The 26,555-nt window shown below is 38.8% G+C and overlaps 1 non-coding gene across 1 annotated transcript; it reads right to left on the bottom strand.

The window, feature by feature from the left end:
* Nucleotides 1–22,241: 22,241 nt before the first annotated feature.
* Nucleotides 22,242–22,347, bottom strand: LOC122812520. Its single transcript, XR_006366501.1, has one exon. It is a non-coding gene; the product is annotated as a U6 spliceosomal RNA (small nuclear RNA).
* Nucleotides 22,348–26,555: the final 4,208 nt, after the last annotated feature.

Consider the following 26,555-nt stretch of genomic DNA (forward strand, 5'->3'; position numbering starts at 1 on the left):
GATTTCATTTTCAACCAGACTCTCAAATTTTTTTATTTGAGGGTGTAGAGAGGGTTGTATATGCTCTTTTTTACTAAATTGCTGGGCCTTGTAACCATGTCACTATTAAAAAAAGTTGAAAATTAATCTTCCTTAAAAACGCCTTAAAATCTAAAAAAAATCTTTGTAAGCTCACCTTTGATCAGGGGTATGAATTTCATACCTCTGGATAACAAACGAAAATATTCGTCATTCAATTTTATAAAACTAAAATTATAAATTCTAAAATCACCCTTAGTGAACCTAAAGGGATTGGAAATATCCCGAATAATATCTTCATTTTCCAAATTGGGGCTGGTGGTACTTATACTTGTTAGTACCTCCCCCTTCTTGCTACCCCCCAAAAATTTGAATAATACTGGTTTTGCTGAAAATCACTTTTGTTCTGGAGTCTTTCAGATCTCCTTAATGGGGGATAATCATTAAAATCATCCAGGTTACCTACTTCATTACTTACCCTTGGATATTCATTATGTATTTCTTCTTCCCTACAACTTGCCTGTTCATTCACCCAAAATCTAGGCCTAGACCTGGGCATAGGGTAACTAGTATTGTTCTTGTATTCTGTCAAATCCCTTTCAAGGTTTTTAATTTTCCTTTGCACTAATTCACCACATTGATCATCAATTCCATTCCTAACCTTAAAATATTTCTCTCTTTCTTCCATAATTCCAAACATAAGGTCATTCTGAATACTGTCATTTAACATATCTATCTATTTCAATAAATCACATTTTACCTTATTATTTTCTTCAATTATACTTTTCAGGTCTTCCAGCCCACACCTGCTAAAAATAACAAATTCCTTGTGAAAACTGCTCCTTGGGACAACATTGTTAGGATACTTGCATATCCTGAGCCCCTTAGGAACAATGTTCTCAGAAACAAATTCCTTTAGATAACTATTTTCCATATCCTAAGTTTTATATTTGAACAACAGTTTCTCAAAATTACTTGGCTGGTTCTTATATGAATCAGCCGTTGGCTTAGGTTTAATGTTTTCTCTTTAAAATTAATAGAAAAACTAACCTGAAGCCATTCTTTGTGGATAAAGTCATTGTGGTTCTTGTTTTGAGCTGATGAGTGCACATCTTGCCCAAGCCGAAGAGAAGGGCTAGTATTACGTCTGAATTGTTCTCTCTCCTGAGATTGCCTCAGGACATTTGGCGTTTGTTGAAAATCCATCCCATTTACACCATTTGTGAAACCAGCAATTGCGCCGTCCTCTCAGTGTCCTAATGTTCTATCACTACTCACTTCCTGGTTCTTTGTTCCCTGTGTTTTGGCAACCACATCTACCAATGAAAAACTTAGAGGTGTCAACAAGTCAATCAATTGCAAAAATTGGCCAATCAATGTCCTCGTTTGGCCGATAGCATCATGTTGATTCACTCCTTCGCTGTCTAAGCTCGTGTCCCCTTCCATGGCAAAACTCAACTAAGTAAATCCGCAAAAAGAGCCAAAAGGTCTGCAAACCACTGATAAACTAATAAAAATAAAAGCAGAACCTCGGAGGGTCCACAATAAAGCTAACGAACAGCTATATTTTCCAATTGTTTATTGTAAGTATTCACTCCACAGTACAGCACATACACACATCGTATAAATCCTGTTTCACACTCCTTAGAAAATCCCAAGAATCTCTAAGAATATTATTACATTTTAACCATATGTTTTTCAACTTGGAGTCTACATATTTTGCAAGGGGCAAGGTTTTTGACCCTTCTGCTGAAACAATTGGTCTCAATGGTGGATCCATCCCATTCTTGTGTATTTTAGGGATCCTGAATATAGTGGGTATTCTTGATTTTTCCACTGCATACATGAAGCCAAGACTGGTGAGGTGGTTACGTCAGAGACAGAGCTACCCTGTAGCAGTGCAACTGAAGGTAAGCCACATCTGCTGGTGTGTACTGATGTTCCCTTGGACAGAGTGACTGCAAGGGCAGAGGTGAGTAGTAGTACCTAGACTGATAGTGAGGCACCACTGTCAGAGGATTCAAGACGTCTTGTGGAAGGGGAGCTGGGGGAAGATTACAAAGAGAGTAGAGACAAGCTCAGCTGTTAGACCCTACATTACAAGGCTTGAAGGAGGTGCCTGATTATCAAGGAAAAGAGGAATTTGTATACTGGAACAAAGGGTTACTGTATAGAGAGTAGACCCCTGAGGGAGGGCTGGAAGGTTAGGTAATACAGCAATTAGTAGTACCCAGAGCCTAATGTCTGGCACTTCTAACCATAGCCTATGACATTCCTTTTGCAGGTCATATGGGCATAAAGCTTACCAAGAGACATACTATGCAGAACTTTTATTGGCCTGGGATTGCAAGGGATGTAATAGGGTACTGCAGGACCTGTGAGCAGTGCCAAAACATAGGCAGGGCAACAAATAAGGTTAAAGTTCCTTTGATGCCTTTGCCTGTAATAGAGGAGACATTCAGAGAGTACCTAGGATATTTTGGGACCCATGAGTACCCAGAGTTCCACAGGGAAGAAGTATATCCTAGTGGTAGCAGATTATGCTAACAGATACGCTGAGGCAATGGCTCTGTCTTCCATTGAGGCAAAACAGGTGTCAAATGCTTTGTTAGAGATTTTCAGCAGGGTAGTTTTCCCAAGAGAAACACTGACTGACAGAGGTGCCAATTTCATGTCAGACCTGCTGGCTTGCCTATGAGAGCACTGTGGGGTGGAGCACCTAAAGACCACTCCCTACCACACCCAGACTAATGGTCTGGTGGAGAGGTTAAACTCTAAAGACCATGCTACGAGCATTTGCAGACAAATTTAAGATGGACTGGGACAAATATTTGCCCCATCTATTTTGCTTACAGAGAGCTGCCCCAGGAATCCACAGGTTTCTCACCTTTTGAGTTGCTGTATGGGCATAGGGGGAAGGGATCTCTAGATTTAATTCACAATGAGTGGGAGGGTGACTGTGTATCCCACAAGAAGGTCTGTTGTGGCATATGTCCTAAACTTCAGGACAAGGCTCAGGGAACTCATGGGTTTGGCCCAGGAGAACCTGTCAGGAGCCCAACAGTTTAAAAAAGGTCTGTTATGACAGGAATGCTTGAGCCAAAGAGTATGCTGTGGGGCAGAAAGTTATGGTTCTCATTCCTGTCAGACAAAATAAGCTGCAGGCAGTTTGGAATTGACCCTTCAAAGTGGTAAGGAAGATGAGTGATGTTAGCTACATGGTAGAACTGCTAGACAGGAGGCAGGGGTACAAATTGTACCATGTTAACATGATGAAACTTTACCATGATAGGGAGGCCCTGGTGCTAAGTATTTGCAGTAGAAGGTAGGAGGAGTCTGAGGGTGAGCTATGGCTACAGCAAGCCAACCACCAAAATCCCAAGATACTGTGGTGAAGCCTAGAGTTGCAGGCATATGATATGACAATGCAACACTGTAATGGGGCCAACAATGCAAAGGCAGCTGGGATCTCAAGACAAGGTATGGGATAATGTATTCCCAGAAAGGCTCATCCCTCTCAAGTAACATTTCTCAAGGGTCACTTGAAAAACTAGCTTGAGTCTTCGAGGGGGGGGGGGTGACAAAGACGGCACTGCCAGCACAGCTAGCTGGGATTTTGTAAATAAATATATCATTTGTGAATATCAGCATGATTTATATAAGATGCTGGTGTTACAAATGCATTAGAACTGTATGTCATGTGTATATCAAACTTATTTGTACAGAGGTTTGCATTGAAAATGTATTTGTAAGGTGCTTATGCTTGAAAGGCATCCACAGTGTGCTCTACTGGAGATAACAGAAGTCTACATGCACTATTGTAACTGTTTAAATGTATATGTTTTAACCGTGGAAACTGGAATACAGGAGATTAACCTCAGTCCAGCAAACATTTGCAAAATATCTAAAATTAAATCACTTTATAGGCTAGGCCATAAATATGCTATCTCATAGGTTTAAATGCAGCTAGAGATACAAAGTCTGTACTAGGAAGCTTTCTGTATTGTCTTTGGGGTGAATTAATAGCTACTCTGGAAACATGAAGGAATGCAATTGTTTTATGACTTCTAGTACATGCCAAAGATCTGATCAAAAGCCCTTGTCTGTGTATTTTTACAGGTAGATACTAAATACTGCCAGCTGCAGGATTGGGGATTTGCCTAGGAACTAGAAGTCAGATGACCAGAAATGATGTCATTCTGCAAGTTATCTCAGCAGTAATATTTTAGATATTTTGAGAAGTCTCTTAGTGAGACAGAGCATTCTCTAGTCTGTCTTGGACTGACAATAAGAAAAATCATTCACCACATCATCTGCCTTGCTTTACTAAGTAATTTACTAGGGTATAGTATAATTTTCTTGGATTCAGTCCGGAATATAGTGAAGTTTAATTTATATATTTTTTTCATTTGTTTGAGATTGTCCTTCAATATTTTAAATATTTCCTGTGAATTTGAACTCTGATGTCACTGTGAATATATACTTATTATTTTCTTCTTTTATTTATCATTAAATATATTTAAAACTTTCATTGTGGCTGATAGCCACTGGGGATGCACAAGCCAGTGCATTTCTTTGTGCCGGTCCCAAGCCCGGATAAATGGTGAGGGTTGCGTCAGGAAGGGCATCCGGTGTAAAACTTCGCCAAAACATTTCATGCAATCACCAAGAAAATTTTTTATACCGGATCGGTCGAGGCCCAGGTTAACAATGACCGCCACCAGCACTGTTAGCCTACAGGGTGCTGGCAGAAATTGGGCTACTGTTGGCTGAAGAAGGAGAAGAGGCGGAACACATGGCCGAAGGCAGGAAGAGAGGAGAAAGGCTAGGACTGTGGTAGTGAGGGTCGGAACTTTGAATGTTGGCAGTATGACCGGTATAGGGAGAGAGCTAGCTGATATGACGGACAGAAGGAAGGTTGGTATATTGTGTGTTTAAGAGACCAGATGGAAGGGGAGTAAGGCTAGGTGTATTGGAGGTGGGTTCAAATTGTTTTATCATGGTGTGGATGGGAGGAGAAATGGCGTAGGAGTTATTCTGATGGAACAGTATGCTGAGAGTGTTTTGGAGGTGAAAAGAGTGTCGGATAGAGTGATGTTTATGAAGCTGGAAATTGATGGTGTAATGATGAATGTTGTTAGTGCATATGCTCCACAAGTTGGGTGTGCAATGGATGAGAAAGAAACATTTTGGAGTGAATTGGATGAAGTGGTGATGAATGTCCCCAAGGGTGAGAGAGTGGTTATTGGAGCAGATTTCAATGGGCATGTTGGTGAAGGGAACAGAGGGGATGAGGAAGTGATGGGTAGGTATGGTGTTAAACAAAGGAATGCAGAAGGTCAGATGGTAGTGGATTTTGCGAAAAGGATGGGCATGGCTGTGGTGAATACATATTTTAACTAGAGGGAGGAGCATAGGGTGACATACAAGAGTGGAGGAAGATGCACACAGGTGGATTATATCTTATGTAGGAGGGCCAATTTGAAGGAGATTGGAGACTGTAAAGTGGTGACCAGAGAAAGTGTAGTTAGGCAGCATAGGATAGTGGTTTGTAGGATGATGTTGGTTATCAAGAAGAGAAGGAGGAGTGTGAGGGCAGCACCAAGGATCAAGTGGTGAAAACTGAAAAAGTGTAATTGTGAGGTGGAGTTCAGGGATGAGTTAAGGCAGGCACTGGTTGGCAGTAAAGAGTTACCAAATAGCTGGGTAAATACAGCAGAGCTAGTAAGGGAGAAGGCTAGAAAGGTGCTTGGTATCACATCGGGACATAGGAAGGACGACAAGGAGACATGGTGGTGGAATGAGGAAGTACAGGAGAGTATACAGAAAGAGAGGTTGGCAAAGAAGAAGTGGGATTGTCGGAGAGATGAAGAAAGTAGACAGGAGTATAAGGAGATGAGGTGCATGGCAAAGAGAGAGGTGGCGAAGGCTAAGGATAAGGCATATGAAGAGTTGTATGAAAGGTTGGACACTAAGGAGGGAGAAAAGGACCTGTACTGATTGGCTAGACAGAGGGACCGAGCTAGGAAAGATGTGCAGCAGGTAAAGGTGATAAAGGATAATGAGGGGAAACATACTCACAAGCGAGGAGAGTGTGTTGAGGAGATGGAAAGAGTAATTTGAAGGGTTGATGAATGAAGAGAATGAGAGGGAGAGAAGGTTGGATGATGTAGGGATAGTGAATCATGAAGTACAATGGATTAGCAAGGAGGAAGTAAGGATAGCTATGAAGAGAATGAAGAATGGTAAGGCTGTTGGCCCAGATGACATACCTGTGGAAGTATGGAGGTGTTTAGGTGAAATGGCAGTGGAGTTTTTAACCAGATTGTTTAATGAAATCTTGGAAAGTGAGAGGATGCCTGAGGAATGGAGAAAAAGTGTTTTGGTATCGATTTTTAAGAATAAGGGTGATGTGCAGAGCTGTAGTAACTACAGAGGGATAAAATTGATCAGTCACAGCATGAAGTTATGGGAAAGAGTAGTGGAAGCTAGGTTAAGAAGGGACGTGATGATTAGTGATCAGCAGTATGGTTTCATGCCAGGAATGAGCACTACAGATGCGATCTTTGCTCTGAGAGTGTTGATGGAGAAGTACAGAGAATGTCGGAAGGAGTTGCATTGTGTTTTTGTGGACTTAGAGAAAGCATATGACAGGGTGCCTAGAGAGGAGTTGTGGTATTGTATGAGGAAGTCAGGAGTGTCAGAAAAGTATGTAAGAGTGGTACAGGATATGTATGAGGGTAGTGTGACAGTGGTGAGGTCTGCGGTGGGAGTGACGGATGCGTTTAAGGTGGAGGTGGGGTTACATCAAGGATCAGCTCTGAGCCCTTTCTTATTTGCAATGGTGATGGACAGGTTGACAGACGAGATCAGACAGGAGTCCCCATGGACTATGATGTTTACAGATGACATTGTGATCTGTAGTGAGAGTAGGGAACAGGTGGAGGAGACCCTGGAGAGATGGAGATATGCTCTAGAGAGGAGATGAATGAAGGTCAGCAAGTACTAAAATGGAATATGTGTGTGTGTGTGTGAATGAGAGGGAGGATAGAGGAATGGTGAGGATGCAAGGAGTAGAGGTGGCAAAGGTAAATGAGTTTAAATACTTAGGGTCAATAGTTCAGAGTAACGGTGAGTGTGGAAGAGAGGTGAAAAAGAGAGTACAGGCAGGATGGAGTGGGTGGAGAAGAGTGTCAGGAGTGATTTGTGACAGACGAATACCTGTAAAAGTGAAAGGGAAGGTCTACAAGAGGGTAGTGAGACCAGCTATGTTATATGGGTTGGAGACAGTGGCATTGACAAAAATGCAGGAGTTTGAGCTGGATGTGGTAGAATTAAAGATTTTAAGATTTGCACTGGGTGTGACAAGGGTGGACAGGATTAGGAATAAGTATATTAGAGGGTCAGCCCAGGTTGGAAGGTTTGGAGACAAAGCCAGAGAGGCACGATTACGTTGGTTTGGACATGTGCTGAGGAGGTATGCTGAGTATATTGGGAAAAATATGCTAAGGATGAAGCTACCAGGTAACAGGAAAAGAGGAAGGCCTAAGATAAGGTTTATGGATGTGGTGAGAGTGGACATGCAGGTGGTTGGTGTGAAAGAGCAAGATGCAAAGGACAGGAAGAAATGGAAACAGGTGATCTACTGTGGCGACCCCTAACGGGAACAGCCGAAAGAAGATGATGATTGTGGCTGATCTTTATAGAGATATTTAAGTTTTGAGAGTACTTGCATAGTTATTTGGTGACACTGTGTGGACCACTCCTAAAAGCCTTTTTTTTTGGTCAGACTACCATTTGTATTAATATTACACAATAAGATTAGACACCCTTGGTTAAGGACCTTAAAGTAGTTGTCAAGGGCTTCTGGTGGCAGTGGTAACTACCTTGTAGTCCAGGCAAAAGGGGGCATAGCTAGTAAAACTGTGCCAGTTTTTCCCAGGTGTGTGTGTGTGTGTGTGTGTGTGTGTGTGTGTGTGTGTGTGTGTGTGTGTGTGTGTGTGTGTGTGTGCAACTGAAAACCTCAGCATGTGTGTGTGTGTGTGTGTGTGTGTGTGTGTGTGTGTGTGTGTGTGTGTCTCTGTCAGCTACTTGAGCATGGACACGAAGCACTGGCTGGACAGAGAGAGCATTGGAGGACTTGGCCTAGAACCCTGGATAAGGACTCCACTCTATAGCTGTGCCAGTGGGGAAGTCTTACTGGGTATCTGGAGAAACAGAAACAAGCCCCAGATTAGCTGTGGTCTCTCTGTGCTCTTAAGAGAAATTGCACTTAATGCACAGAGCTGCATATGGAAATATTGTGTGTGTACCTGTTATCCTCACAGTGAACGTCTGCTACTGTTGCCAGTTTTGAGGATTGACACTCCTTGATTACTGGTCCAGTGGAGGGTCTTCACATTATCCATGTCCTCCATTTACAGACAGTACATTTTCAAACTCATATTCACACTATGACTGCTGCCACCCTTAGTTTTGTATGAAAAACTTAGTAAAGGGACAATTTATTAGAGCAGCAAGAATGGTATCGAAGGAGGAAACATTCTTGGAGGAACTGTGTAAAATGGGTCATATTTTTTTGGAGAGGAAGTACGCAAAGGATTTACTAACCAGCATCCAAGCAGAGGTGGTTAGGGATAGGGGAGTGAAATACATCCCATTATTAGGTAATCCTACAATGGCAGGGAGACAGGTGGACCGCTTTACTACAACTTCCTATTATCGGAATTTTATGGCCATTAAATATAATGATAGTACACTTTTGAGGAGGATTATTAGAAATAATTGGTTTATTATTAAGGTTGATGATAACATTTTTCAAACTGTAAGGGGAAACTAAAAATCCCTGTGACCACATTAACCTACATCGTTTCTCACAAACAATACAAACTTGTACTAGAGCAGACACAATACAAACTTGTACTAGAGTAGACAAATCATCAAATAAACATTCAGTTGTAGACTGGATCCTCACAAACAGGCCAAATTTATCCCTACACTCTGGCTGTCTCCAACAATATATTCCAACATACATTCTCTGACACCAAATCCACATAGACTTACTACCTAGCACCAAATCCAAGATAAGAAAAAAATTGTCCCCCAAGATTTCATAACTAGTTTAAAAAAATGCAACTGGGTACCACTCAAAGATCTCCCTTTAGATACTGCAGTTAAATACTTTAACTCAACCTTCCTCAATATCCTAAACATCTTGCTGCCCCCCCAGATCAATAAGGATAAAATCCAATTATGCCCCCTAGCTAACCAAAGAAACAAGATCTCTGTTAAAAAAACTAGAGATGATGCCTGTTAGAAATGGCTCAAAAGCAAAAGTACAACTAACAAACATATCTAAAACTATAAAATAAAGCTAAAAACATATTAGGCAGGACAAAATAAATTACTATAGCAGTGACAAATCAAAAAAACCCACGCATTCTGGGCTTCTATCAAAAAAATCGTACAGCCAGGGCAAACTAGTACTCCCTCCCCAACAGTCACTGATACTAAAGACAGCATAGCCTCACAACTTAACAGATACTTCACTGAATCCATACTAACCCTCACAAACAATAATTCTTCCTCTACACACACTCACATAGTTCCCACACTAGATCCCAATAACGTCTCTTTCCAACCTGTCCCATTAAACACCATAGTTAAATATCGCAAAAGGCTTAAACCTACTACACTTGCTGCTGATTCTCTACCTCCCGAATATCTAAAAATCACTGCAGAAGCAATATCCTATCCAGTACCCATATTAATAAATCGATCCATCGCAGAACAACAAGTCCCTAAAATTTGGAAAGGATCACATATCCCAACAGAATTATCAAATTACCAGCCAATAGCTATACAATCACCATTATCAAAAGTACTTGAGAGGTACATCCATTCACAAATATTGAATTATCTAATAACCAACAATCTTCTATCTAACACTCAGCATGGTTTCCATCCCAGTCATAGCACTACCACCCACCACCCTTGTTAACTTTACAATTATTATTAACCACCATCCCACTGATGGCAATTTAGTTTCCTCAATCTTTCTTGATCTGTCCAAAGCTTTTGATACTGTCTCCCATTCTAAATGCTTGGAACCTTAAACTTAGCCATTTTGTACTTACTTGGTTCCAGCAATATCTAAACGGATGCCAGCAAGCTGTAAAATAGCAACAACATCTCTCTTCATTACTGCCTGTAAACTTTGGAGTTCCATAGGGACCTATTCTGGGCCCTCTCCTTTTTGTTATCTTTACTAACAATCTTCATACTAACACCCCACTTGCCTCCGTAGTTCAATATCCAGATGATTGCACCCTGATTTGTGCCGCCCCAACACTACAAAATCTCCAAAAAATCATCCAGCAGTCATTTATTGCTGTGAAATCTTGGCTAAACAATGTACAACTTATACTTAACCCTACCAAAACAAAACCCATGCTCTTCTGTCCAATTAGAGCTGCAGATGCCCACCCACCATAAAATATATCATCATTGAACTATACAATTATTTCTACAGTTTCCCAAATAAAATGACTTGGAGTGGTCATTGACCATAATATAAAATTCAACATGTACGTATCACAGACCATAAAAAAGTTCACAAAAAACTAGCAACCCTGTACAGAAAGAGACACTTTTTAAATAAATCTTCAAATGTCACTACCATCTTATCTCTACGCTACTATACACCTCACCAATTCTTATAAACATTGAGAAATCTGACCTAGCAAAACTCAAAACTTGCTATAATAAAATTGCAAAGTTTGCCACAGTAACAAATTTCAGATCCCATCATTGATTGGATTTAAAACAACTATCCTGGCTTGAACTACCAAATCTATTTGCTTATAATCAACTCACCTTTGCCAATCAAACACTAAATCAGCCCGAAAAAAATACCAGTACTTCAAATTCTACTAATACCCTATTCCAGTAACAGGGTACTGCATTCCAGTAACAAATCCTTCCTAAATATATTCTTACCTAACAATGCAGCTGGAGTTTCCCTTTACTCCAGCTGCATAGCCAGAATTTGGAATTCCCTGCCATTAAATATCAGAACTACTACCAACACTTCCATCTTTAAAAAAAATTTCTCAAATCACGCCTATCAGAATCATGGACTTGCTGTTGCACAAATCCTGCTTAGGAAATAGATGTCTTAAGGCAGGTAAAGGAACACGACCTGTTATGTTTGTATTTGAATAGTATACCCCTACTGAGCATATGTGTACTTAACCTGCTTGCTTTCTACCTATAATCACAGTACTGCTACTCTTTATATCCTATGTAGACTATATGATTGTATCAGTGAAATGTATAATATGTATTTTCATTTTGTATTTGTATCTGAGATTGAATCAATATTTATATCTGTACATTGTTTATGTATCTTATGCTTATTTATAAATATGGAGCTTTTCTTCCCGGGCCTCCACTGAAAAAGGACATTTTGTCCAGTCGGACTTTCCAACTACATTTCAACAGGGGAATTATTACACTGAGTAAATACTTTGTACCAAAATTACTTTTGAGAAAGGTAATTGTGAAACCAAGAGACTGGTTTATATAGCGATTTGTAAGCAATGCTAGTCATTTTACGTTGGTAAAACTGAAAGGAAATTAGGGAAGAGAATATATGAACACCTCTATGATATCAAAGAAGAGAATATTAACAATGCACTATACAAACACTCTCTGGTTTTGCGAAGGTTTCACTAAGTTTGAATTTGGTATTCTTGAAAAAATACATCCTAACATACAAGGGGAACAGTGGGAAAACAAAATAGAATACCGAGAATTTTATTCATTCAAACTAGGTAATGTAGCATTTTCTCAAACTATTTCTATTCATTCTATTCTGAAAATGAAAGCTGCTAAACTATGATGCTTTTTGTGGTTTATAATTTTCCCGTATTTCTCAGAATTGATTGCTACCTATTTACATGAAATGATTTTAACTATTTGTGTCTATATGTACAAACTTGCCTATTGTTAAAGTTTGTATGATTCATGATTTATGATTTATTATGTAAACATGTGTCTTTTATGCATTTTCTTCTTTTTTATTTCATGTTTTTCTTAAATAGGTTTTAAAGTACAACTAATTGTTTGATTAAATATACATTCCCACAATCAGTTAATTAAGTAAACCATTGGTTTTGGTTCAAATTCTTCTCAAGAAGTATCGAGTAGATGGGATGAAAGCACATAATCATTTTTTTTGTATTTTCTGAATAAGTACATTGTTTGGTTTTAATGTGGCTTGTGTTTATGAGAATCAACTAAAGGAACCATTAAACAGCTTGTGCTCCCTGGGACTATGTGAACCCTATTTTTGATTACACTTTATTGTATCCTTATCCCCTTTGCCATCTGCTGCATTTTTTCCTTAAGTATCTGTGGTTACTTTTACATGCTTTTCAGCTATGACTTGTCAAGTTAGTACTTCGTGAAGTACCATAATTTCAAGCACAACTTGCTGGAAATGCAATCCAATGAAAACATTAAATGTAAGTGTCTTTGTAAGGGGGTCATGCCCCCCAAATTTCGATTTACCAACTACACCATCACACTAACATGTAGGAAAGAGAAAGCTGAGATGAGAAATGAATAAGTGCTAGAACAAATTAAGAAACCACAGTGAGAGTTAATTCCTGTGGAAAATAATGATGGGGAGTTCAACATTATGCGAGTAATTCGACAAGATAGAACCTTGTCAAGTTTGCACTCAGACAAACCTAGAGAAGCTTAGAATTTTCAACCTATGTCAAAATTAATTAAAATAAAAATCACAATTTCAACAGTAAATTAATTTAAGAAAATTATTAATTTACTGATTCTGTCATTCCATTTACAAAATTCATTACAATGGCAACCAACACAGTGAATTAATTTATCATAACACATTACTTGTAGATATTGCATTTAGTAATATCATGATGGTATACTTTTAATAATTCATCTGCTACAGTAATTAACAAACTTAATAACAAAAAAAAAAATAAGGCTAACATGTTGGGAGGGTGGCCTAATGGTTAAGCTGTTTGCCTTACAAACACAAGGTACAAAGTTTGAATCTCACAGGGGATAATTGGCTAGGCTTAAAATGGCTCGCAAGGGCAGTTAGCCTAGTACTAATCTATGAACCAATGTGTCAGCACCTGCAAAATGGCAAGAAAATTGAAGTTGCATGATATATTTTGTTCCTGGTGTTATTTTCTTTCCAAGCAAGTGATGTTGCTTTTGGTAAGACAATACAATAACTCTCAAGCATACTTTTTTAAATCAACTTTTAAAAGGAATGTGGCAGGAAGGGGGGATTGACAGCCCTTCCATACTGAAGTCACTGCATCATTTGCTATATATGTTTAGTACAGTGTTAAAATGCATATTCTTGGCTTGGTCTTGTGGTGTTTGTCTTAGTTGGAGCAGTTTTAAGCACATTGCAGTTGTACAGTTCTTCCTTGACTGGCTCCACTAACTTTCTAACCAATATTTGAAACAGGACAAATGGTTCAGACCCAAAAGTATTTTATTCTCTAGCGCCTCGGTACATAACCTTCCAGGAGTTACCAATATTTGAATCAGGCCTGGATTACAGTTAAGACTCATTATCACTGTTTGCAAGAGAGAACATCTTTTTGTATCGGAAGTTCTTCCTGTTTTTAAAATAAGGTGATCTTGAACATTAATCCTGCTGGTAGACTTTTGTAGCATAGTCATACCGACTGTATTTATGTCGTACTTAACGTATAGAATGTCTGTTTTCTGCTCAGTTGGCTGTAACATTCCCATAATGAATGACTTACACCATAACTGTTTTGAAAGTAGCACACCCACATGGGTCCATTGTAAATAATGGACGTGCAGCATATACATAAATAAACATGGCCATTCACAGCTGAAAGCTGCATGTGTGGAGAGGAGCACCTGAACCAGATTCAGTGCACTAATTATTTATACGTACTCTTCTATTATTTACATAATAACCATGCCAATGAGTTAGTTTGAAAACACTACTGGTATTATTGTTTCCTAGTGCTGGAATGCTTTGAACCAGACCTGCTCATTTACCTAAAAGGTGATGATGCATTTTTGTTTATTTAAGATATAAAGTGCTACATGTACTCACTCAAACAATGGCCTCATATAGAGCTATATATTTATTCAAAATGTGTTATCCTGACAATGTCATACAGTCAAAACCCTTTTAACCTCCACCTGGGTCACAGACTTTGTATTACATACATTAAGTTATACAGGTGCATAAAAGGAAAGACTTTTTGAAAAACTTGATAGTTTTGTTGAGGTTTAGTACTGCAACTTTTATCTGCCCAGTTACATTTTTTACACCACCGTGGTAGTTTAGCCTGGTACTGAACCTTTATCACTGAGTTTACAGTTATTTTAAAGAATATAGACAGTAGCAGCATTACAGATGAGGCAGAGTTTGCAAAATTAAATGGTAATAAATGATGAAAGCAAACAAGTATAAAACAAAATGTGAAACATAATAGGGACTGATTAAAACTGTCAGTAGCTGGAGATACCCTTTTTTGTTTAGAGAGAGTGATTATCAACAAACCAAAAATCCTGACATGCAGTGGCATCTTAGGTTATGGAAAATATTGAATGAAGCAGGAAAGATGATAACTCATTTTAGATGTGCATGTAGAAATAGAGATGTATAAAGGCAAGGAATGTGAAGCTAAAGACAATGTAAGGGAAGATAGCAGAAAATGAAAGCAAGATGTAGGTCTTATTAGTTAGTAAGATTTTCAAAGGCTCTGAAAGATATTTCTGATATTTCACTAGTAGAGCTGCCCAGGATAAGATAATCGATTTCAATTATTTTTTATAAGGGAAAGTATCCTGAAGGAAGTCCAGAAATTTTTTAAAAGGTGCACAAGCTAGTGAGGCATGAATGAAAACTCCAGTGAATTCATAGCAAAGAGGAGACCTGATAAAGATGAGAGCCGATTATCCGAACGCCAATTATCAAAAACGTCAGTTATGAGCTTGTAGCCCACTTGTTTGTGAAAAATATTTTTTTATTTCCCCTGGAATTGCTGAATGGTAGAAAAATGTATTCCCTGTGTTCAGAAAAAAACAAGATTTTAGAATTTTTTTATCCGGTTCAATGTATGTTTGATTATCTGAACTACCCTATGTCCCATTCACTTCAGATAATCGACTCTCTACTATAATATTTTACAGTTTTGTTGAGTTGTAAGTGAAGAGGTTAATAATACTAAAAAGGGACTGAGATTGTAACACAGGCTCAAAATTTCTGACCTGTCAGTTTGGTCTTGATTATAAAAAAACATCAGAAATCACTTCTGAAGGACATACACTGACAATAGTAGGAAGCCAGTGAGGTATGATATACTAATAATTATAGATTCACAGCATGAAATCATGCCATAAACAAATTCAACATTTTTTTTTTTGACTAGATAAACAGGATATTTGCTCTGAGTGCAGCTGTGGTTGTGATCTACTTAGACCAGATCAAGCTATTTGGCACAATGCAACACAGTGAATTTATGATGCAAATGATTACATTTCCTGGATTAGGTCCATGTGTAGTAGAGTGGGTGGGTTGTCCACTGACTAGGCAGCATAGTATGCAATGCATCATGGTACATGGAGTCCACTTAGATGAAGACAGGGCAGGTCAGGGTTAAGTTTGAAGGCATGTCGTTATAATACATGTATCAGCCTTCTTACTAGTTAGACAAAAATTGTAGAATTAATTTGATATACAAAAGGACATATGAAACATGGGAAGTGACTTAAGAAAAGCAAAGGAATAGAAAGAAACCATAGCATTTTCAGTGCAGTGTAAAAATAAAGTTTCATACATCAGGAAAGTGAAAAGCCAAGAAAGGAATACATAACTGGATTGGTGGTCATAACAAAAAGAAATTATGCAGAAAGCATGGGGACAGCCACAGCATTTGACATGTATACTTAAGCATGTGTAAGAAATGCCATTGAAATAGGACTGTCCTTAAGGAGTGTACTATAAACACAAATCACAAGGTTATCATCACATTGATAAAGACATTCTGAAGATCACATCCGCCGTAAGTACATAGTCCTACAGCTTTTATGTATCTTGGGACGTTGAATACAAATAGTTAGGGGAGGGAGGAAAAATCTGGTGATTCGTTTTTTTGTTGTTTCAGTTTTCTTAGTCTTAACTTTACTATCCCTCAGCCTAGCATGTAGCCCAAATAGTGAGCCTTTGCCATGTCTAACTTTCACTTACATGGGTTAGTAGGTCAATCCAGCTTAATGTAGGGATTCAAGAATGGCTTGGACTTTAGAGAGATTACTTTCTTAATCTTCAGAAGAAGATACATCATCATCCAGGTCGATTTCTGCATATCTAGTAGAGAGTCTAAGAATTTTGTCCATCGACCTTTGAAATATTCCAGGTGTTCTTGTAGACAAAGTTAGGAATTTGTAATGGAACTATAAGGAAGACTTCCCTCTAGTGTGGAAAATATTCCATTTCCTTATCTTTTGGTGATAATAGAATTTGCCAGTAATCTTTGCTTAGTCCAAAATGGGTAGAAAACTATTTTTTCCCAATGTTTCACTCAGGTGTCCATAAGGCATGGGATATGAATCAAATTTAGCTATGCTATTTAATTTACTTATGTCATTTGCAAAATGTTATGGACCTATCAGGATTGTGAATCAATACAATGAGGCGTTTCCACTCACACTGGGGATTTTCTATGACCCTCAAAGTTTAATCATTTTCTATACATTTTGGTTAACCATTTAGTATGTAGGGATCCTTGACAGTTTCAAATGTACTTTTGCACCAGGTGTTGTTTCTATGTTGTATTGCATTAGACTAGTTGTGCCAGGCAGCTCTAAAAATGTCTCTTTACTCTTTAAGTAATGTTCTTAAATACATTAAAATGTGTTTTCCTTACCCCTGCAAACATACTTTGAACAGAAACTTAAATTTCCTCTCCACTGCTTCAGAATATTTATGTGGTATAACTGCTCTGACTTGCATTTTCCTGGTTGTCTCCCCCTTTCATTTATTTCAATGTTTTTTATTACACTTTCAAAAGATATTTCCACTTGGCAAGGAACTTCTTTCAGTAGTGGGTACTAGCACTAATGTGTCTTACCCTGGTTTGAATTTTCTGGGAGGAGTATTTTTGTTATTTGCTGTCTGTTATGTCTGCTGTGTTTTCTCTAAATATTTTTGTTTCCTCATTTGCTTACAGGCATTATAGTTGCTAACCAGTCCTGCAACTGTAAAGTGCTGTAGCAAACTGTTAAAGGGTATGTTTTCTCCTTCTATGTTTCTTTTGCTATGTCTAGCAAGAATACCTCTAAACCTTTTCATGCATCAATGAGAGAGAAAGAGAAAAATAATATTGGGTGGGGTAAAGGCCCCAAAATAAGGATAGATTTTAAAAATTGCTCTTATAAACTTAGAAAATTGCTACAGCAGGTTTTGCATTGGTATGCATCTTCTAAAGGATATGAAGTCTGAAACACAGATTCCTATCATTATTTAATGACAGCAATCTTCAATTTGCCACACAACCCCACATTTTACAAGGAAGAGATCATGAATACAAGGAAAAATATGTACATTCTGCAAAATCCTGGACCACTGAGACATATGCTAGCAAACATGTCTATCATTTGGCAGTTCAGATGGTGCAAATCCAGTTGATGCTTGGGGTATTTCCTTTATGGTAAAAAGAAGATATGGAAATAGTTTAAACCAATTTATCCCATCTAGTTCTACACCCGTTTATGTCGAAGTCTTTAAAGTTTCATTAAAGAATTTAGTCGGGAAATTCATTTGAGGGTTTTGCTTTAAAAATGCCTAAGTTCATGTGTTACTCTAGGAATGAATGAGGTGTCTGTCAGTAAGAATTTCTGGAGTAATGCCTGCTCTAGAAAAGAACACTACTAGTTCGTTGCAGTCACCTTTACATTACATTAACTCTTGTAGAAGTTCTGCCTCAGGAAAGTTTGTTGCATAATCCATGATTACCAGGATATACTGATGACCCTTATTCGGTTTTACAAGTAGGCCCATGATGTCCACTGCTACTTTTCAAATGGGACTTGAACCATAGATAGGTATGGATATCAAGGACTGCATGCTTTCTTTGAAATTCTGGGCAAGTTGTACAAAATGTTTTCTATGTCCTTCTATGCTCTGTTCTTTTGTTTTCCCATCTACCCTTTCTGAATCCTTTATAACACAGTGATATGTCTTCCCACAGGGCCTTCTTGAAATTAGCAGGGATTACTTGGAGGAATACCATTTTAACCTTATTTACATCAATATTATGATGTAAAAATGGCAGATGCAATGTCTTCTCCTCCAAATACAGCTACTGTTTCTTCACCTTCCCCCTGCTGAATTCATCCTGTATTGAAAAAAAGTAACTGCTAAACATATATTTTTCCACCAGGGGTACTTGTAGCTTCTTTTTTTTTTCTTTCTTTAATCATCTTACTTTTTGTTTACCCTCAGAGTCCTGCTTCTTTTTCTGACTGTCTTTCTACTTTGGTGTAATCGTAATAAGTGTCTAACTCTGCTCGAATCCCCCATTCCCTTTTTCTTCTAAGTAAGATTCATGTATATCTCCTTCAGTTTATAGTCCTACTTCCTTAGTGTATTATTTACTATGAGCACTTATCTGCCAGTTTACACATTGACCTCTGTTATTACTTTAACAGCAAGTGTCTTATGGCCAGACTCAATACCAAATTTATCTAATCCCTCCACCAACAGACAAACTTTAGTTCTTTTATCTTGCATTTCTGAACCAGTTTCTTTACTGGAAATATTTATTTTGGCAATACAACCAATTGAACTTCCCCTTTATATTCCATAGCTGTTTCAAATGTGGAAAGTTTCAGACAATTATCACATCATGTACTAAGTTAGGCACTACAGATACTGGGTATTACAGCTTGCCTAAAAGAGTTTGTATTTCTGCCTGCATTACATGGTATTCCTTCCTTGTTTCTGTGTAAACATATTACTTCAGTGTTCTTTTCACTATTTGTTTTATGCTCACAAGCATACTGTGATCTAACTAATGTAGTCATGTTATCGGAGACCAGCGGTTTACCTTTATATCGATCACACTTTGTCGGCCACTTAATCGATGCAGTTTACGCGAACTGAAACCATGAAAAATTTTAAACATCGAAAAACATTCGACATTTCCGGCCATGCCACACCTCCACACCATTGCTACCATGGGTCAAAAAAGGGCAAAGTTTTGTTGTTCACATATTCAGAATTCGATGTTGGAGATGTTCGCATTTCGGCATTCGCGGAAGTCGTGTCGCCCATATCGAGATCGACAATTAAAGGTAAATCGAGTCCAGCAGCACTTGCATCTCTTTCCTTTCCTCCACAATAGTATATTTAACAAGTTCACAAACAGTGCAGATGCAAAATGCAGACTCTCTACTTCCAGTAGATAGAAGTTCAGAATTATCTCAATCCACAGGCAAAGGTATATCACTAACATATCCCGCAGGCATGCTTTCAGATATAGCCTGTTGGATTGCGTTACCAGTTTTGAAAGGCATAGGAAAATGCTGCATGTATACTAATACTGCTACCTGCCTTTTTATAGAACATTTAAAACAAACCATCTCAGATGGTATTTATTTCTACTTTGGAGGCAATGCGATATATGTAATGAAGGTGCATTATTAGCTCTTAGTGAATGCAAGTCTGACTCTGGATTTACAATTTCAGTTAACAAACAAATGTTCTACTAAAACAGCTACCTGATAAGAGGACTTAGGATCACTTGGGAATGCACATATTCTTAAGCTGTTAGGTGTGCCATTTTAAATGTATGTATAATCAAGATTTCTACAACTTCTCGTACATTATTGGCACAACAATTAAGCCAAAATATCAAAATATGTATGAAATCAGATATCTGGTCTATCCACAATGTCCAGTTGTGAAATTTAAGTGATTGTGCTTTGGGTGAAGCCACAGCCATATCCAGAATGTCTTATTTCAGTTTCTGATAGTTGCATGCATCAACATATTCAAAGTTCATTGATGCTTTTCGTGAGTCCCTGGTTAGGTGTGAAGACATAATCCTGGACAAATCAGCTTGGTGCTAGTTTGCTCAAGCTACCTATCTCCCAAATTCTGCCAAATAAGTTGATGCATCTTCTTTTCTGAGCTTTTTCAGAAGTGTACTGTTTTCTTTTTGGATCTCCCACTGAGATGGATGATTGGATTACTATAGTGGACAGCTCTTGTTGGAGGCTGTGCAGGTGATGGCCAGTAAGAGATACTTGTTAAAGACTGAGCATGTATCGGTTAATTGCTCAGTGGCTGCACTTTTTTCTTTAAGAATTGTAGCAAAGTTCACAAAAGCCTGATTAAAGTTCACTAATGCTACAATTCATTTTCCAGTATGAACAGAGCAGAGCACCTACTGTTTCAGCACATAAGTTTTTGGCCTCAAAGAAAAAGTTTGCTAGCAGAGAATTTCTTAAAAAAATCAACTTGTTTCATTGCCATCAAGCTCCCATTTGCCAGAGCAACTTCCCCACATGTGCACAAGGCTATTTATGCTTCTCACACTGATGACTACAGAAGTTGAGATAAAACAATCATGTAGGTTAGTTCAACTAAAATTAAGAAATAGCATTATACTTTAATATGCAGCATTGCACTTAGCTAGGCTTGTATTCTTTCTTTTCCAGGTAGAATATTTATCTTCGGGTAACTAATAAAATTCACAGCTTATAATGCGGTAGCATTGTCGCCTCACAGTAAGACGCTGTCCGGTTCGATTCTCAGCTAGAGCGTCTTCTGCGTGGAGACATGCGTGAATGGGTGTACGTTCATTGAAGGTTGTGCGTCAGGGCTGGTAACTCGGCATGTAAAAATCAACTACCAATCATTACCGGACCGGAGTTCTGCTGTGGCGACCCCTAACCGGGAAAAGCCGAAAGACACAAACACTTGCTAACAAAAATAAATTTGTCCCTGGATCCCGTTTCCCAGTTTTAAGCTGAGGTTTATTTATATAATAGAATATAAAACTGCTTTTCTTGCCAAAATTATGTGGACCACGAACACACACACATACACACACACACACACACACACACACACACACACACACACGCACAGTCATGCTTACTCTGCTGGCCTGTTTCAGTCAGTACAATTTATTATTTCAAAAGTCCAGTTGAATATGGCGTCAGAATGGTGCTTACAGAGATTAGTCTTTCTCTTTCAGTACTCTTTACCATACAAGCAGGGGAGCAGGGGGTAATTCCATCAGTTTCTCTTTTGCTAGAGCATGTAGCTCTCAACTCTGTACCTTCAGAATCAGGGATGAAGCAAAAAACAATTAAGGAAATAGGCTACAGGTTAAGAATACTTGTATATGCTGGTATGATGAACTTAGAACTTCTCAGAAATGTCCAGTTTTAGGAAGAAAAGAGCAAACCTTTGAGCCAAAGTTAGGTTAATCCATAGAAATTAAGGACAAATGAGAAGCATGCAGGACAACAGCTCCTATCCCAATTCTTGGTTTCAGGGAGGCCTTTAAGTCTGCCTTTGTCCTTCACTTACAGTTCCCTGGAGACCCACTTCAGAATCCTGTCTAGATTAAGAGGTCAGGAAATCTAATCTTCCTCAAGAAGCAGTGGCCATGATAGACCCGAAGATGACAGATGCTTCTTAGTTCTCAGGGAAAGCATCTCTCTGATTTGCCTGCCTGTCTCATATACTCTGTACTTCCCTTTTATGACAACCCTGTAGTAAACAAAAAACATAACTGTTGTAAAACATGCAGATTCAATACCAGAATAAGCGGTGTGTTTCATAGGTTCAGCACCTGTGTATGTATAGACAGCATCTGATTGAGAAAATCTAACGATTACCCGGTGGCCTAATGGGTAAGGTGTTTGTCTTACAAACACAAGGTGCAGGGTTTGAGTCTCACAAGGGATAATTGGCTAGGCTTAAAATAGCTTGCAAGGGCAGTTAGCTTAATGCTAATTGATGATACCCTAGGAAGTAGTAGTTTGTTAACAGCTAAAAGCCTTAATCTTCTGACATACATAAAACAATGATCCCTGTGGCTGTACTGAACCCAGGATCCCTTATATTCCATATAGCTGTCACTACTACTGAACCAATACTTTGTAAAATTATGGAATGCTTCTCATATTTGCATGCCATCCTTCCAAATGGGTGATGCTAAGCTTCTCTGTACTGATCCAATTTTAGTATATGGGCTGCCAAAAGAAAGCAAATATAGATTTAGATACAGACATGGGCTCTGGTCGAGTGCCTATAGTATCATCTGCAGAGTTTGAAAATGAACTTTTCAAATGTTGCTGGTGTTTAGATGTATGTGATTGCAGTACAATGGAAATTGGGACTTTTTAGTAAACGGATGTAATTATAAGAAATCCCTTGCTTTTTGGAACAATCCCTTGTGGTAGTGTTTGTAGGTATATAGTAACATTTTTTGGAAAGATTAATGGTGTTAACTTTCATCCAGTAAGAAGTTATTCTTGCAATACTGAGGACATTGTTATGCCTTTAAATGCCCTTGTGATTTATATTATATTGGAGAAAGTAAGAGAAAATTCAGAATGAGATTGCAGGAGCATATTAGGGACATTAAAAAACAAAAGATGGAAAGTTCCATTGCTGTCCATTTTAAAGAAAAACATAATAGCAAATTTCTTTTACTAAAAGGTATAGTCCTTGAGCAGGTTTGTGTGAGGGTTGCAGAAAATTGTTCTTTAAAGGATAAACTTTTATATAAGGAATCTGTTTTATTTTGAAATTTAATACACTATTATCTTTTGACTGAATTCTGAATTAAATTGGAAATGTCTGATTTAGATAATTGTATTATTTATTGATTAATTAATAAATTGTTCTTGTGATTTTGTTATATAAGATTTTGTTATACAAGATGTTAGGGTATGTTATTTGTATACCTCCTTGAAGGATGTTTGCCAAGGTGCTAGTGTTTCACAGTGTTTTAATAAACTTTGTCCGGAGCCTTTGGTTGTTGCTTTTGTTTCAGTGGTCCTTTCTCCATCCTTTGTGGTTGGTGGAGATTGGGAAATTTGCCTTTTCTCCACTATAGTACAATCTCAAAGTTTGTATATTTAAGTAGCAGGGTGTGAAGGTGCACAGCCAATTGATTTTGTCTATGTCTTAGAGTTCAAATGCTTAGCAGACTCATATATGAATGTATGTATGTATGCATATACATACAATAGTCAACTATAGAATTAGTCAGCATTAGCAGCTGTAAGATAAAGGTCATAGAAGCAAAACTGCCTTTGGAGTATGTACAAATGAATACTGCCTACCTTGCCTATCCAGGCCATTTGCACTTGGGCATTGTAGTCAAACTCATAAAATGAAATACAATCCCATATGTCACCCCCTAGATAGCCAGTTGGCTGACAGATAGCACCCAAGAAGTTAAGATGGGAGAGTCTACCTCCACAAAGAGACCAGCCACTACTGGAGTCTCTCAGGGCTCTGTGGTGGGGTCTGCTCCTTTTTGGTATCTAGTTCTCTAAAGTCAAGGCCAATGTCAAGGGCTCCTGGGTGATGAAGTCTGCAGATGACTGCAAACTAGGTGCAGTTACAGAATCCCCCAAAGACACAACTACCCTCCAAGGAGGCCTGATGCAGAACAATAACTGGTGCCAGAGCCATGGTTTAAAACTCAGTGCCAAGAAATGCATAATTGTATCCTTAGGGAAAACAGCTACCCCTGGATACAACTACATTGATAGTACACCCCTAAGAGAAAGCCTAGTAGGCAGGGATTTGAATGCATATGTAGAGTAACTTGACCTTCAAACCACCATGTCTCTATAATAGTATGAAAATAATTCTGTGTTGGTCAAACATAAGCAAGCGTAAGGCATCTAGGTCCAAGCATGTCATTGTACTGCTGTCCTCAGCCCACATCATATCAGTCACTGAGCCCTTCTTTTTGTGAGGAGCCCAGTTGTTGCACATGCCTGGTCAGGTACATATCGAATGCAGGGCATAAACAACATGCCTGCTGTCAATCACCTCTAAGCCCTTTCCCTGCACTCTTCTCTCCTACAGACCACTAAGAGATGACCTCTGCCTGGCCTACAAGGCATCCCCGATCCTGCTTTGATGGGCCTGCTTCACATTTCCAAAACAAACAGAATCAGAACTATTTGTTCTAGGGACCTAAACCTCATCTGCAACATAAAATAGACATGTTCGTAGGACAGGTACATCAGAGATGACAACTTCTCTAGTACAGGCTTACTATCCATGTGAAGCAGAATTCTTCCCTAATTCAATTCAAGCATAACTTGACCAGTGGATGGGAGCTGGAAGTTTACCCTGGTCTAGCACCTATGTCTGTGATAGACAGAGGCAGCCTGTAAATGCTGGATCACCCAAGCCCAACCCTACATATAGCCCTTAAAATAACCTTGAGTACCAACAACCGTCAGCCGGCTTAACAGGTCCTATACACTACCTATGAAAAACAGTAACATTTATTCATTTTTGTCAAAATGTGTTTCTAAAAAATTTTGATTGTCACTATTATATGAAGTACGTTGACAATATTAATATCAACTATATATTATCACTTTTGAAATTAAAGTAGTCAAGTTCAATAAACTAAAATACACTATATGACATGAAATGCAACAACTGTAAACAAGATAATTCTTTTTTCATGTATGAGTCTTGTCATTGCTAAAGGCCATTTAAATAATACTAATCAGAAGAGACAAGTAATACAAAATTGATCATTCTAATTCATAGGTTCATAGGTGTGTACTAAGCTAATGGCCCTGGAGCCTTTACAAGCCTAGCCCACAGGATTACCATGGCATCGTGCCACCCATTAGTTTCCAGTGCCTCTGTCGAGTAGAGCCACTGGAATGATCCCCAGGATGAATTTTCTATTTCCCATCCACTCATCAAGATTTCTCTTGAAGAGGGCCAGTGACATGCTCTGTTTGACATGTATGGGAAGTCTATTCCACAGCATGGGCAGTCTCTGGGTTATGAACCTGTCCCTTCAGCATATTCTGTTGATTGTGGTAATGAGGTTGAGGTCTCTGGAGCATGTGGTGCAGAGGGAATTGGGATTTCTTTAGATGTAGCATTTCTAACAAAGCTGGGACAGACACGACTTTGTAAGTCAAGCAGAGATCGCCTCTAAGCATGTGATATGTCACAGAGAATAGTTCAAGTTTTTTTAGTCTGTCCATATAGGACGTGTTTAAGGCTTAGGATCATCTTTGTAAGGTACTTTTGCAGCCCCTGCAGTTGTTGCAGGTGTCTAGTGAAGTACATGCCAAATGAGGCATTGTACTCAATGATTGGCCTAATGAGGGAAGAGTAGAGGGAGACAATGACCTCTTTCTTCCTGGATGCAAAACCCTTAGTAATGAGGTGTGCCACATACAAGGAATTTCTGACCACAGTGGCAATGTGGTGGGCAAAAGAGAGGATGCTGTCAACCCGTGTTCCCAGATCTTTTATGTTCATTGGACTACCTTTGACATGGTAATTCATGGGAACAGAGTTTTTCCCAAAGGGGATGACGACACATTTTTTTACATTGAGCTTGAGGCCATGGTTCTCACACCAGTCATTGGTCTCAATGAGGCCTTTCTGTAGGATGTCAACATCACTTGGGGAGTTAATAATAGCTCCCAACTTGCAATCATCTGCCAACATTGTCAGCCAGAGTCCCTTCGTGTTGGCCTGGACTTCAGAAAAGTAGATACCAAACAGGAGAGGACCCAGGACTGAACCATGTGGGACTCCACTCATGATTGGTCGGCAGTCTGACTTGGAGTCAGTTACTTTCACACTGTGGGTTCTCTCTGTGAGCCAGTTTGCAACCCACCTAGTGATATAGGGGTTGATGCCTAGCTTAGTGAGTTTTTCTATGATTCCTGAGTGGGGAATGGTATCAAAGGCTTTGGCCAGATCAAAGTAGGCTGTATGGACCACCTTGCCTTCATCCACAGCTCTGGTGACTGACTCAAAGAAGTCGACCAGGTTGAACAGGCATGATCAACCCTTCACAAAACCAAACTGTGTGGGATCCAGAGTTTGGAGATTCCTTATATCCTTGTTTATTAGGTCCATGATAATGCATTCCATAGCTTTGCATATCAGACTTGTCAGGCTAATGGAGCGATAGTTCCCAGGGTCTATAGTCGCTTATCTTTTGTGAAGAGGGATGACTGTAGCAGTGCGGCATTCAGTAGGGACAAAGCCTGAGGTGAGGCTGTGATTGAAAAGGGCACACATGTGGAGCCAGTTCACTCTGTAGCTCATGTAGAACATGTGGTTGTCTTTACTATCTGCTACAATTCTGTTTTCATAGCTAGCTTTAGAGGATTTCATGAGGGATCTCAACTTTTTGTTGGGAATTTGGCCCTGATCAGTTTCTTCATTTTCCTGTTTTGTA

This window comes from Protopterus annectens, chromosome 9.part0 (genome assembly GCF_019279795.1).
Source record: "Protopterus annectens isolate FY-2018-M chromosome 9.part0, PAN1.0, whole genome shotgun sequence".
Taxonomy (NCBI): Eukaryota; Metazoa; Chordata; order Ceratodontiformes; family Protopteridae; genus Protopterus; species Protopterus annectens.